Genomic DNA, 13,795 nt, shown 5'->3' on the forward strand with positions numbered 1-13,795 from the left:
TAAGAAAAATTGAACAAATCAATAGAAAAAATGGACAAAGGACATGAGCAGATAGTTTACAAGCAGGGGAATAAAAATGACACATTTTTTTTGAAATGATCAGCTTTACTCCTAAGAGTAAATTCAAACTCTAATTAATTTATAATTCTAAATTATAATTCTAGACAATTAAGATTATAATTTATAATGAAAACTACAATAAATTCATAATCAGAAGCCGTTTTTCATTTCAGACTGGCAAAGTTCACTCTGTATAGGAAAGGGTACGGAGAAATTGGGCATGGGTATACCACTGGTAGGAAGTAAATCAATGCAACCTCTACGGAGGGCAATATTGATTTAAAACTAAAAAGGCTATTACAAACCCTCAGACCCAGCAGTTCTACCTCTCCGAATCTATCCTAGTTATGTAATACATGTGTACAAGGATACATGTAGTAGGGTATTCATTACAACATTTGTACTAACAAATATGAAAAACAACCTGAAAGTCCATCAGCAGGAAAATGGTTGTAAGATTATGAAAACCATACATCAATATACCATGAAGCCTGCTGTGGACATCTGCAAGATGCACTAAGTGAAAGAGGCAAGGTAGAAAATGGTGTGTATAGTATGAAAAGGGCACATTCAGTTATTTAATCTGTATAAGCATAAAAAAATCTCCAGAAAGATACAAAAGAAAACTACTAATAGTGTTTGCCTCTGGAGAGGCTCTAGTATCCAGCTCTAGGAAAGAGGATAACCTCCAGCTCTTAACAAATTGTGTTCCGACCTTCCATTTGGTCTGCAGTAGTGCTGGAAAGGCAAGATGATTTTCCTAAAACAGTGAGAGAAGTCCTTTTAAAAAAAAAAAAAATCTGTTTGGGGTGCTCTGTTTCTATCTTTCTGTCTTTCTCTTTGTCTGTCCGCCCGCATCCCTTCACGTGACAGGGAAGGAATGCCCCACCCAGCCCCACCCAGCCTCAGGGGTTGCCTTTCCAGGCCCTTGTGTGAGCCATGGTTTTCTCTCCAGGTCCCAGCACTCAGTTCCTACACGGTGGATTCATTCTTTCATATCAACTGCCTTCAAAACCAAGCATCCATCCTATCACAGCCAAATAGATAGAACAAGTCTGTTTATTTCACTAGTAAAAACAAAACTCTCACACATCTGTATCGTGTATTACAGCTCAGAAATTACTCACTGCACTCTGATACAGAATCCTCCTGAGGAGGGGGGAGGAGCCTATCTTGTTCTCCCCATTTTACAGAAATGGGACTTGGAATCCAAAGAGTGACTTGCCTCAGGCCATACAGCATGTGATCAAGAGAGCCAGAAAAGCATGCACAACGGGTCCCCTGACTCTAAATCAGAGCTATCTCCAGGACAAACAAGGCCTGCAAATATAAATCCCTCCTGGGCAGTCCCCTGACTCTAAATCAGAGCTATCTCCAGGACAAACAAGGCCTGCAAACATAAATCCCTCCTGGGCAAGACCACAGGTGTTAAGCACCAGGGGAGGCTGACATGGACCCGCGGATGAGAAAGAGCTCAAAAGCAGGCTTTGGGAATATTTTTTAATACATGTGAAAACTAAAAATAAAAATAAGGCAGGCCTGAGATTGCCACAATATCATTCTCAAAAAGAAAGACAATGAAATATTTTATTTTATGCTTTGTATATATTACCTTTCATATTTTCCTATTTCCTAGAAATACACAATAGATCTGGGAAACCAGGCATGTAAGGGAAATGAAAGTGAATCCATGAAACAGCATTTCATCAGCACTAACCAAAGCAAATGTCTGAATTCTCTTGCTGAAGTAAGTGCGCTCTTTCACTTTCCATAGTAAGAAAGCATCGCTGTACTGAGCACAGATTTGATTTTCCTCAGAGGTGAGAGGAGGAGGGAGGACCACTGCGACAGAGCCACTTGGGCCCCCAGTCAGTTAGCTCCCCAGGCAGCTCTAGGTTGTTTGGTACCAAAGCACTGGGGCGCAGGTGCTTGGCAAAGAGTCTTGGACGCGCCAGTAAATACTGGCACCTTGTTTCCTGGGGAAATGAACGATACCTTTCCCACTCATTAATCCCTTTCCAAGGTGGGGAGTTTCTATATGCAAAACATGTTTGTGGAACTGATCTAAAAAAAGGCCTTTCCAGACCCAACTTGCAGCTGCCGCCATCTGCACAAGCAGGCCGAGCTCCCTCCGTTGTCCTTCTCCAACAGTAAACAATATCACCCTCAAAGAGCTCTGGGGGTTTGTCCCAATGCCCTCCCCTCTGTGTTCTCTAAGTTGGGGGCTGTGTCTAATCTTTCCTCTGCAGAAGCTTTCCTGCGCCTGTTTGGCTGGACCGGAAGGGCCTCCTTACCGGCATCTTCAGTCTCCTCCCCCAGGCTGAGCACACAATACCCACGCCGCCAGGCAGCCAGGGCGCAGGGCTGCAGCCCACAAGTGGGCCTAAGCACTTCCCCCAGCCTTAGGGACCCAAGGCCTTTCAAGGACAGAGGTGTCTCCTTCTCTGCCAGAAGACTGTCATTCCAGGCTGGACCCTTCCTGCAGCTGTTTAAACAGATTCCCTCCTCACTGGAAGCATGAGAAAAAGTGAAGGGGAAGCAAGTGTCCCCATGCTCTGGAACTCAGGCGGGTGAGAATAAAATACAGGAATTCTCCCAGGTTGGTCTCTCAAGTTTGTCCTAGTTCCTGTGTCACTCAAGAGAATGACTATTTGTCTAGAGCCTATGTACATGACACACACCAGCCATTTCATCCTTGAAACACCCTGTTCCAAGGGCACGGGGGGTAGATCTCTTAGTTACCAATACTAACAATAATCTTTTACATCTATAGAGCACCTCAACTTTGCTAAGTGCTTTCCTGTAAATTATCTTATTATTTGCATCCTGGAAAATTCCTGTGCAAAAAGATAGAGTAGAAACTCTCGTTCAACATGGCTCCCCAAGACATACAGACACACACAGCATGCCATCAGCCATCTGTCACCAGTGCCTACAGATGTTCTGTCAGAAATGTAGCTCGAATTCCCCCTTGGCACCACCTTTGTCCCTACCACAGCAACCTGGCTCAGAACCAGCCCAAGGCTTAGCTGTTACCCAATCAGCCTGCCATGGACTTCTAAACAGGTGAAGTATATAAACTGGCACAACTTTCCTCAACAGCAAGTTTTCAATATTCTTCAAAAGCCTTAACAATCATATTCTTTGATCCAACAATTCTGCTTCTGGGAATTTCTTAAGGAATGATTCCAAGATGTGTACAAAGATTTATTCACAAGAAAGTTCATTCCAATATTACTTAGAATTGACCTCAGAATGGAGAGAGAAGTAAAGCCTCTATCCAAAAATAGAAAAGAGGTTACAGTTTTGCATTTTTTGAGCCACATGATGTAACATTATGAAATATATACTTTGAAGTACATTTTAAAATGCTTCCCTCTGAGTAATGGGATTATGGATAGTTTGTTTTCTTCTTTATATGTATCTTTTTTAAAGTTTTCTTCAATAAACATGACAGAAATAATACACCTTATTAAAATATCATAGAGGCTCAATACTAGCGAAGGGAACATGGGACAGACACACATGTACACAGCTAGCGACCATCCACATTCAATTGGCTCTTCTTCGAAAACAGGCTCTAACTAGGTACAAACCAAAAGCCGTAACAGAGTTCAAACCTTTCATGCTGTGAGCTCACTGCTGGGAATTCACTTTAAGGAAAGAACTGAACAAACTCAAAATGCTAAATGTGCAAAAATGTTGATTACATCTTATCTAAAAGAACTGGAAACAATCCAAATGTCCAACAAGGGATAGTTCAGTATGGAACTTCAACACCATGGAATGTGGGACAGCCATTAGAAATGCCAATTATGAAAACTATGTGGAAATATGAAATAATGTTGACAATAGGCTGTAAAATAAGAATACACAAAACTGCGTTTGTCAGGAGTGCAACTATGAAGAATAAGCATGTATGTGAACAAGGATATTTTAAAAGTAAGAGCATGTCATGTTAGGATTATGGGATTACAGGGAGCTTTTTATTTTTTAAGTTTTGTCCATTTTTTTTTTTTTTTTAGGTTTTTGCATGCACCATAGACACATATTTTGAAAAGTTGGAAAACACAGAAAAGAGGAAAATCAATTACCAAAAAGAGCACAATCCCTGTCAGCATTTTGACACATTCCTCTTCCCTGTCTCTTTTTCCTATGCACTGGGTGATTTGGTTTGGTTTTTACCACTATAATCATGCCAATGTTTTCTTTAAAGCAGTTATAAAATCAGTTCAATTTTTTATCAACGTTTATTTATTTTTGGGACAGAGAGAGACAGAGCATGAACGGGGGAGGGGCAGAGAGAGAGAGGGAGACACAGAATCGGAAATAGGCTCCAGGCTCTGAGCCATCAGCCCAGAGCCCGACGCGGGGCTCGAACTCCCGGACTGCGAGATCGTGACCTGGCTGAAGTCGGACGCTTAACCGACTGCGCCACCCAGGCGCCCCAGTTCAATTTTTTAAAAATAATCAGTGAACTTAACAAAAGTCCTGCCAGAGAACATAGTAGTGGGTTTTTCAAGTGTTTTCAAGAGAACTTACCTAACACAATGTCTGTTTGTCAGCAAAAAACAGACGTATTGCACCATTGTCACAATAGATGGATTGATCAAAGTTCCATAAACACCTGCAGAAGACTCTTAAGCTTATTTCAGTAGTCACAGGTCAGGAGCAGAGAGAATACTGTGTTACCGAGGCTGACATAGTGGGAAATTTAGAAGGAATTTTACCAGACTTGGAAGACAAAAAATACAACGATGTACCAAGTTTTCAGATCAGAAAAAAAGCTTGAAGGGAACAAATCCAATTGGTCATTAGGTCTGAAATATTTTACCTCCTTTTTATCTCTCATATCATCTCCAGTCCAGCTGTCCTGACTTCAGTGGGGCCAACCTCTAATACCTTGGCAGCAACTGCCCTGTTCTTCCTCCATGCCACGTGGACTCCTCCGGGGAGAGACACGGAGACAGGGACAATCACTAAGCAGCGCATGGGCTCTGCTGCCCATGATGTGAGAGTGGGCCCTGGCAAGAGTGAGAGGGGAGGCTGAGCTGGCAGTCGCTACGGAGGGGCTCAGTTTCTGCAGGAGTGTGATGCTTTTGTGCTTTTTGAACAACAGGGCCTCTCCACACAAACCAACTATTCATCTCTTACATGCATTCTACCAGAGACCGCCCTCTGTCCCAAGGCTAGGGGAAAAGCTGCAGCCTTGGGCGAAGTGTGACATGAGACGCCACTGCTGACATGGGAAACCTCGCTCAAATACTCCTCACTTCAAGGAGAAAGGTAGCTGTATTTTTTGCCTTAGAGGCTTTTAGCAACTAACCCATGTACAAGATGCAGTGTAATTCCACTGCAACAACATGACCATGTCAATCCCACACTTAAATCTCCTCGGGGGCTCCCGGCTGCCCACACAAAGCTGTCTGTGAGAGGAAGTAAAGTGCCCTGTTGAAGAGGGCAAACTTTGGAGCCAAACTGCCTGACCGAGTCCTGCCTCTGCCCTTTATGTATTGAGCGGCCTTGGGCAGGATCCCTATCCTCTTGGTACCTGTGTTTCTTTATTTGTAAACAGGGATAATAACAGTACCTACCTCATAGGATTATGGTGCATATTAAAATAATTAATAAAGAACAAAGAATAAAGTCTGGCAGATAGGAAGCACTCAGTAAATGTTAAGTGCTGTTCCTGTTATTGCTATTGTTGGAGAAAGTTCAACTTCTCTAGCAGGGCATACAGAGCCATCCATGACCTAGGCCCTGCCCATCTTTCTAGCTATTTCCTGTGACCTTTGAGTTACCACTGCCACTGTGATCACACAGCCATGCCAGGCTCCCAGAGGGCAGACCCCAAGGCAGGTTCATCCCTCCACACCTTTGCTCACCTTTCCTCTACAGCCATTCTCTCCTTGTTGGCTGATGAGCAACTATAGATTTCTGAAACCTTCCTTCCTCTTCCATGTGGATTAGCCACTCCTTCCTCTGTGCCTCCACTATTTTCTATTCAGGCTCTCTTCATAGATACTGTATTATCCTCATTGATTTATGAATCCTGTTTCCCCCACTAGACTTTAAAGACAGAGGCCCCTATGAATTCTTAACCGTATCCCCATTTCCTGGCACTCAGTTGACCCTAAATACTTATTAAATAAATGCAAAAGAAATATTGATCAGAACACACAAAAGGTGGGAAAGCTTTTCAGAGAACCTAAACACCAGGATTTGGAAGTCAAATCCCAAAACACTGACTCGAAGGAAAGTTAATTGGAAAAGATCATATAACCAAAGAGAAGAAGAAAATTATGATCTCCCAGGAGAAACCTTGTTTGTAATGCCAAACCTTGTTGTAATGCAGTTGTCTCTGTGTATATTAGGGGATGGGGACAGAAGTGACATTGATAATGGTTCTAAACTAGCTGATGTCAACTATTCATTGAACAGTACTTTTTAAACCTTTTCTTCAGAAAAAAAAATGTGGAGTTATAGCTGATTGGGAAGTACCTTTCACCTTGTCCAGAGTGTAAACTGTCTCAATACAAAAATACTACGGGGATCCGGACTGTAAGAAAGAGAATGAATCTTTGTTGAAAATCTATAATAAGCCAGATGCTTAAAAAATAATATATTTTAGGGGCATCTGGGTGGCTCAGTCAGTTTAGCATCTGACTTCAACTCAGGTCATGATCTCACGGTTCCTGCTGACAGTGCAGACCCTGCTTGGGATTCTCTCTCTCTCTCTCTGTCTCTGTCCCTCCCCCACTCACACTTTCTCTCTCTCTCAGAATAAATAAATAAACTTAAAAAATATATATATTTTCTATTCATTAAATATAATACGCTGGGCACAGAACTATTCACTTCACATGCATTATCAAGTTTGATAGTGTAAGTCCTTAACGACTGTGAGACATAAGTATTAGGCTCTCCATTCTACAGATGAGGAAAACATGCTCACCCATCCCATTCATTGGTAGTGGGCATCTACCATGTGCAAGTACCGATCCAGGACTACAGGATACAGCAATAAACAAACAGAGCTGCCCCACTTCATAGAATATGCATTCCAGTTGGGCAGCAGAGCAATGAATGAATGGAGAAATGAGCATATATATTAATGAACAAGAAAAATATCAGATAGCAACAAGTACAGGTAGAGAATTAAAATAAGAAGGGACGGAGTGACTAGACAGTAATTTTATTATTTTTTAAATTTTTTAATGTTTATTTTTGAGAGAGAGAGAGAGAGAGAGAAAACAAGCAGGGGATGGACAAAGAGAGAGGGAGACACAGAATCTGAAGGAGGCTCCAGGCTCTGAACTGTCAGTACAGAGCCCAACGTCGTGTTTGAACCCATGAACTGTGAGATCATGACCTGAGCCAAAGTCGGACACTTAATGGACTGAACCACCCAGGCGCCCCTAGACGGCAATTTTAGAGTGGGATGTCAGAGAAATCCTCTCTGATGTGGCTATATTTACAATGAGATTTGAGCAAGAAAGAACCAAGCACATGCATATTGGAAGAAGAGCATTTCAGGCTGAAGAAGAGCTAGGGCAAAGGCCCTAAAATGAGAATGGACTTGGCAAGTTCAAGGAACCAAACCAGCACAGTAAGGCTGAGTCCACGAGGAGAGGGCTGAGTGAGTGACATGGGGCAGGTCCAGAGACCTTGGTCCACCAAGGCATGGAGTGTGGATTTCATTCTGAGTGCAATGGGAGGCCAACTACAAGGGGCGGGTAGGGAGTGTGGCACAAACTAATGAACAGTTTTAAAGATTTCTCTGATCTCTGTAATGGAGGGTATAATGAATGGTGTGGATACAAGCAGAAGCAAGGAGTCTAGTTAGGGGGTCACTGCACATGGTCTAGGTGGAGGATGATATGACTTGGACTAAGGTGCTGATGGTGGAGATGTGGGAAGCAGGCACATTTGGGAATGTTTCTGAAGCCAGAGAAGATAAGACTTGCTGAAGGAATGGATGATAATGGGGAAGAAAAAAAGAAATCAAAAGCAATGCCTAGATTGGCTTCAGCACTGAGGGGGGACATAGCACCACTTACTGCGGTTGGGAAGATTGAAGGAAGAACAAGTTTCAGGTGGAGACAAAGTCAAGAGTTCACTTTCGGCCACGTTAAATGTGCAATGCCTCTTAGGCATCTATTTGGACATGAGTCTGGAGCTCTAGAGGAAGTTTGAGGATAAAGATACAAATTTGAAGGTCATAGGCAAATGGATGTTATTGGAAGTCATTGGATTAGAAGAGGATATCTATTCTCTATCTCGGAGAAGGGAAGGAGACCATTGCAGAACATGGAGCGTGTTACCACTTAGAGGTGGAGGACATAAGGAGGAGAGCCTAGGGAGGTAGGAAGAGACCCAGGAAAGTAGAGTCCAAGAAAACAGTGAAATCAGTCTTGTCGAATGCTGCTGAGAAAATGAATAAGATTAAAAGAAAGCAGTGGCCTTCAACTTGGTCACATGAAGGTCATTCATTGAATGACATTGGCAATAGTCCTGGTGGGACAATGGAAAAAGATTAGAGGGAGGGAAAGGTATCAAAGCCCAAACTGTGGACAACCTGAAAGTTTTTTTTTTTTTTTTTTTTTTTTTTAAATTTTTTTTTTCAACGTTTATTTATTTTTGGGACAGAGAGAGACAGAGCATGAACGGGGGAGGGGCAGAGAGAGAGGGAGACACAGAATCGGAAACAGGCTCCAGGCTCTGAGCCATCAGCCCAGAGCCCGACGCGGGGCTCGAACTCACGGACCGCGAGATCGTGACCTGGCTGAAGTCGGACGCTTAACCGACTGCGCCACCCAGGCGCCCCATGAAAGTTTTACTGAGAAAAGGAACAAAGAAACTTGAAGACAGTTAGAGGGGGATATAATGTCAACAGAGGTGTAAATTACATAATGAATTTATTTGGCAATAGTTAAGGGACAAAATTAGAAAACATTTTGGGATTTTGGATGGGGGGGTTGTTTATTTTCAGATAAGAAATACTGGAGCATGGTTATTTGCTACTGAGAATTACCTAGTGATGAGGGTAAATCTGATGAGGGCAGAGAGAAGGGGCATAATTACAAGATCAAAGATCTATAAGACTTATTCTTAACAAAATTCATAATGTGCCCAAGGTAGAAGAATTGGTAGTCTGGGAAGCTGGGATACTAACCCAGATCTATTCTGACTCATAAATGCATCCTTTTTTTCATACCATTCACTGTAATAAATACAGTAGCATTTACAAAAGATCCCAATTCCAGGCTCTGAAGATAATCAGTATCTAGTTGGAAGGACTCTTACGAGAACTTGGGAGAGCCAACACAAACAAACACCCCCTTCTATATAAGCAAGCTCATTTCAACACACAGACTGTCAAATGTCATTTCCACTTACACATCTGGTTGTCGTTCTACTATCTATAGGAACTTCAGTTGTTTCCCTTATATATTTGGAGTGCTTCTGAGGAGAGGACAGGGATACTGAGACAAATTACAGTGCAGTGTAAGGGAACACTGTTGAATAAACTCTCTAGTGACGATAATAAAGTAATCAAAATATATTTTCAATGCCAGTTGTGTGTTTTGCAAAAGTAAAGATGGGAACTGAGGTATGTGATCATTTGTCTCTCTCTTCTTTACACAGCCATCTCAGGAAGCAAGTGACCGTGATTATATCAGGAAGTGGCCTCTCCTCAACTGTTTCCCAGGCCCACTCCTGCCCTCCCACATGGCGCACAGCCTCACTTTTCTCTCACCTGGCTTCCTGTTATCTGTTCTAGTTTCTCTCAGGGCAATATAAATGCCATCTCCCCCATGAATTCCTCCCTAATCTCTCCTTCTCTGAACTTTTATAGCACTAAGGACCAGTACCACATAAATTTGGCTCTTCATAATATGAAGTCTTAAAACTATTCTCTGATTCAAATATCAGAGTGAGAGTAAATACTCTTCAGTCTGTTGGCCATTGTTACTTTGAGAGGTAGCTCAGTAGTATAAACATTCAGATGGATCTGAGTTGAAATTGTGGCTCTGTTCCAACTCTAACAAGCTAAGTGATCTTGGGTGAGTCACTTTCTGAACCGTGGCTCCCCTACCTAGGATGGGAATAATACTACCACTGCCCACCACCTGGGTATGTGTCTAAAATATGCTGGGAGGCACCTGGGTGTCTCAGTCGGTTAAGTGTCTGGCTCAGGTCATGATTTCATGGTTTCATGAGTTCAAGTTCCAAGTCAGGCTCTGCACTGTTAGTGCAAAGCCTGCTTGGGATTCTCTCTCTCCCTCCCTCTTTGCCACTCCCCCACTCATACTGTCTCTGTCTCACTCAAAATACATAAACTTTAAAAAATGTAATAACCTTAAATAAAAATAAAATAAAACATGCTGGGCAGTTTGCTCTTTGGCTGAAAACTACAAACCCATGGTTTTCAAAATCAAGTCTGAAATGCTTCAACCTGTTCACAACATCCTGTCAGCTTCTCCTCATTCCTAGCCTACCTCACATTTCCTACGCTGGTGACAACGAATTCATCCCCATATCTCTCACCCCATGCTTTGCCTTTGGTCCCTTCAGTCCCTGCACCTTCATGCCACCTTGCTCAGGTGTCACTCTCCCCCTGCAATCTGGGCTTGTCACCTTCCACCCTTTCCCCCACACAGGTTAGGTTCTCCTGTTTGGTTCTCCCATATTACCCCAATCATAGCTTCATTCCTGCACTTACCCCCACTGCTTATATATTTACAGGACTATTTACTCCATGAAACCAGGGTTCCCTGAAGGAAAGGACTGAACTTTATTCATTTTGTATCCCCAGGAGCACAGCACCTGCTGCATAAAGGTACTTATTTCTACTCCACCATTCTGATGCCTGTCTCTTCATCTATGAAATAGGAATAATATCACCTACTTGAAGGGATGGAATTAAGTTTAAATATTCATTTTACCACAGGGTGTCTGGCATACAGCCAGCCATCGGTACATTTGATTTATATTCTCAGCATCTCCTGATTTGGCCTTCTTATTCTGTCCTTTAGGAACAGGCTTTTCAACTGACCTTGTGTCCTTCCTGTGAGCCCTCTCCCCCATCCATATGAGGGTCCCAAGCTCCAGATCTGTCTGGAGTTCGCACCCCTGCCAGTGCCCTCTGAACTCCGAGGATGACTTAGCTAAGGCACCAGTGCAGTACTGCATACATTTCTCGAGCACCTGTGTGCAAGGCAATGTCTCAGATGCAGCAGAAGTGACACAACATGTACAGGGCGCCTGGGTGGCTCAGTCAGTTAAGCGTCCGACTCTTGATTTCGGCTCAGGTCATGATCTCACAGTTCATGAGTTCGAGCCCTGCATCAGGCTCCCCAAGTTGGGCTCCCGGTGTCGGGCTCCATGCTGCTTTGGGATTCTCTCTCTGCCTCCCTTGTGTCTGTCTCTCCTTCTTTCTCTCTCTCTCTCTCTCTCTCTCTCCCTCTTAAAATAAATAAACATTAAGAAAAAAACAAGTGATACAACATATACAAGGAATTTATGATCTACTAGGGGGTAAGGGAAGAGGTAGGGAGACAATAAGACACATGAAGGCAGTACAATTCAAAGAAGAAAAAAGTTATGTATCTCTGGGGGAATTCAGGAAAGCCTTAGGGGAAGTGGCATTTCAACTAGAGCTCAAAGAGCTTAAGGGGCTGTTTCCAGAGTTGTGTGTTTCCCACAAAACATAACACTGAAATGCTCCTCCTCTGATGAAAAGTAAGGTATATTTAGGAAATGCTGCCTACTGAGTGCCCCTCTGTGACATTCACAATGCATAGTAGCAAAGCTCTGATAAGTCTTGTACAGGGAACCCTATTTAAGTGTGTTTAATCCAGCATCCCAAATTTGTTTGACCTATAGTTCTCCATTTCTTTCCTCCCAGAGGCTATATATAGCATTTTGAGTAACATACTTGAAAAAACTACAGGTTAAATGTTACGCTTTTAAAGTTACGTATTTGCATTTTAACAGGACTTCTGCTAGATCATATTTTAACGGTCAGATTTTTAAAAACAATGTAATCAGAAATTTAAAAAATTCTTCTGGCATTTCATCCAAAAGGAAAAAAGCAATGAAAGACCTTGCAGAACTAAGTTGCTGTCAAGACAGAACAAATGGACTCCTCTAGGGTAAAGTGATGTGCAGACCACAAGCCTTTCTATCGAGGGAGGGAAGGAAGGCATTTCTGCTGGAGTCCATTCCTTCTTTGGTAGGATGTTTACACTCCTATGGGGGGAGGACTCTGGGGCGGGAGTGGGCTCCCCCTTCCCCTCCCCTTCCCCTCCCTCTCCCCGCTCGCTTGACCTGCTGACTGGGTAAAAAACACCAGACTTGAAAGCAAAGGGAACAACATTGCATAACAACAAGCCGACTAGGCCTGTTTCCCTCCTTAATATTTAGCAAACTGCAGTGCCCGCAAAGGGGCAGTTGGAAAGGGGCATTGTATGCTTCTCTGTCCTTACCCTGGAGGCGACGTGCTCAATTATCCAGTCTGTGAGTTAACAAATGTTTACTGGGAGTCAGGCACGGTGCTCATGATACAGAGAGAAACAACACGTAGCCCTGCTCCCCAGTCCTGCCCACAGGCCAACAGGGAAGGCAGGCAGGTAACCACACTGCAATGCAGCAAAGTGTAAGCAAACAATTCTATAAGAGGTGAGTGCAAAATGCCAGTGAGGCACAAAGGCAGGCAGGCGCTCCTTCCCTCTGCCTGGGCTTAGGGTCAGAAGAGAGGTGTGTTATAATAAGATTTCTCTCAGTTCTTAGAAGATTGGAAAGGACCTTTCCTGGCAAATCTATCTATCTATCTATCTATCTATCTATCTATCTATCTACCTACCTACCTACCTACTTAACTACCTACCTACCTATCTGTCCAGGGTCAAGGTTTGAGTAGAATCAGATAGGATAGGGGTGTCTGGATGGCTCTTGTCAGTTAAGTGTCTGACTTTGGCTCAGATCATGATCTCATCATTAGTGAGTTCGAGCCCCACGTCGGGCTCTGTGCTGACAGCTCAGAGCCTGGAGCCTGCTTCGGATTCTGTGTCTCCCTCTCTCTCTGCCCCTCCCCTGCTTGTACCCGGTCTCTCTCTCTCTCTCTCTCTCTCTCTCTCTCTCTCTCTCTCTCTCAAAATAAGTAAACATTAAACAAAATTTTTTTTAATTAAAAAAAATCAGGTGGTAGGATAAAAGCAAAACGGAAAAGAAAAAAGTGGGGGAGCAGCTGATCTTCCTAAGAAGGTGTACGCTGAACAGCTGCATCTAATCTCACTTACTCCTGAAACCCGACAAAAATTCAGCAGAGACATTTTTTTTTTTTGCTAATAACAAAACCGTTCAAGTATAGGGAAAGAGGAGAGAAGATAATGGTGTCAAATTTTGGAATCTTGGGAAACAGATGAGCAAGTAACTGACAGCAGACTCAAGAAATCTGAATCTAAACCAGATGCAGGAAAAGCTGAGTGTGCGGCGGACTGAAACCACAGAGTCCTCGCCAGGCCCGGGACTGGCAGTAATGCTCACTCCTGGAGCAGAGGGACAGGATGTAAAAATAAAGAAAACAGTGAAAGCTGCTTGAAAAGAAGTTAAATCCCTAGATCCTTCTCCTCACTGACAGAATTCTGGAGGCTTAGACACTAGACAGCATAAAACAGAAATATCTAGTATTTGTTTTAAAATAATCTAGGGAAAAGGGTTGACGGGGACA

At 43.1% G+C, this 13,795-nt stretch overlaps 1 protein-coding gene across 3 annotated transcripts in view; it reads right to left on the reverse strand.

Moving 5' to 3' along the window:
• The window catches only part of RAB30 (RAB30, member RAS oncogene family), an 83,720-nt gene that overhangs the window by 31,063 nt on the left and 38,862 nt on the right, over positions 1-13,795 (reverse strand). Inside the window, exon 1 of one of the 3 annotated variants that reach the window (XM_086678446.1) lies at positions 4,895-7,178. The exons of the other annotated variants lie outside the window; for them this stretch is intronic. The gene's annotated coding sequence lies outside the window, so the exon portion shown is untranslated. Of the gene's footprint in view, positions 1-4,894; positions 7,179-13,795 lie in introns of those variants that run through there. 3 annotated transcript variants of the gene reach the window in all.

This window comes from Puma concolor, chromosome D1, assembly GCF_028749965.1.
Source record: "Puma concolor isolate L17-30 chromosome D1, mPumCon1.1.hap2, whole genome shotgun sequence".
In the NCBI taxonomy this organism is placed as follows: Eukaryota; Metazoa; Chordata; class Mammalia; order Carnivora; family Felidae; genus Puma; species Puma concolor.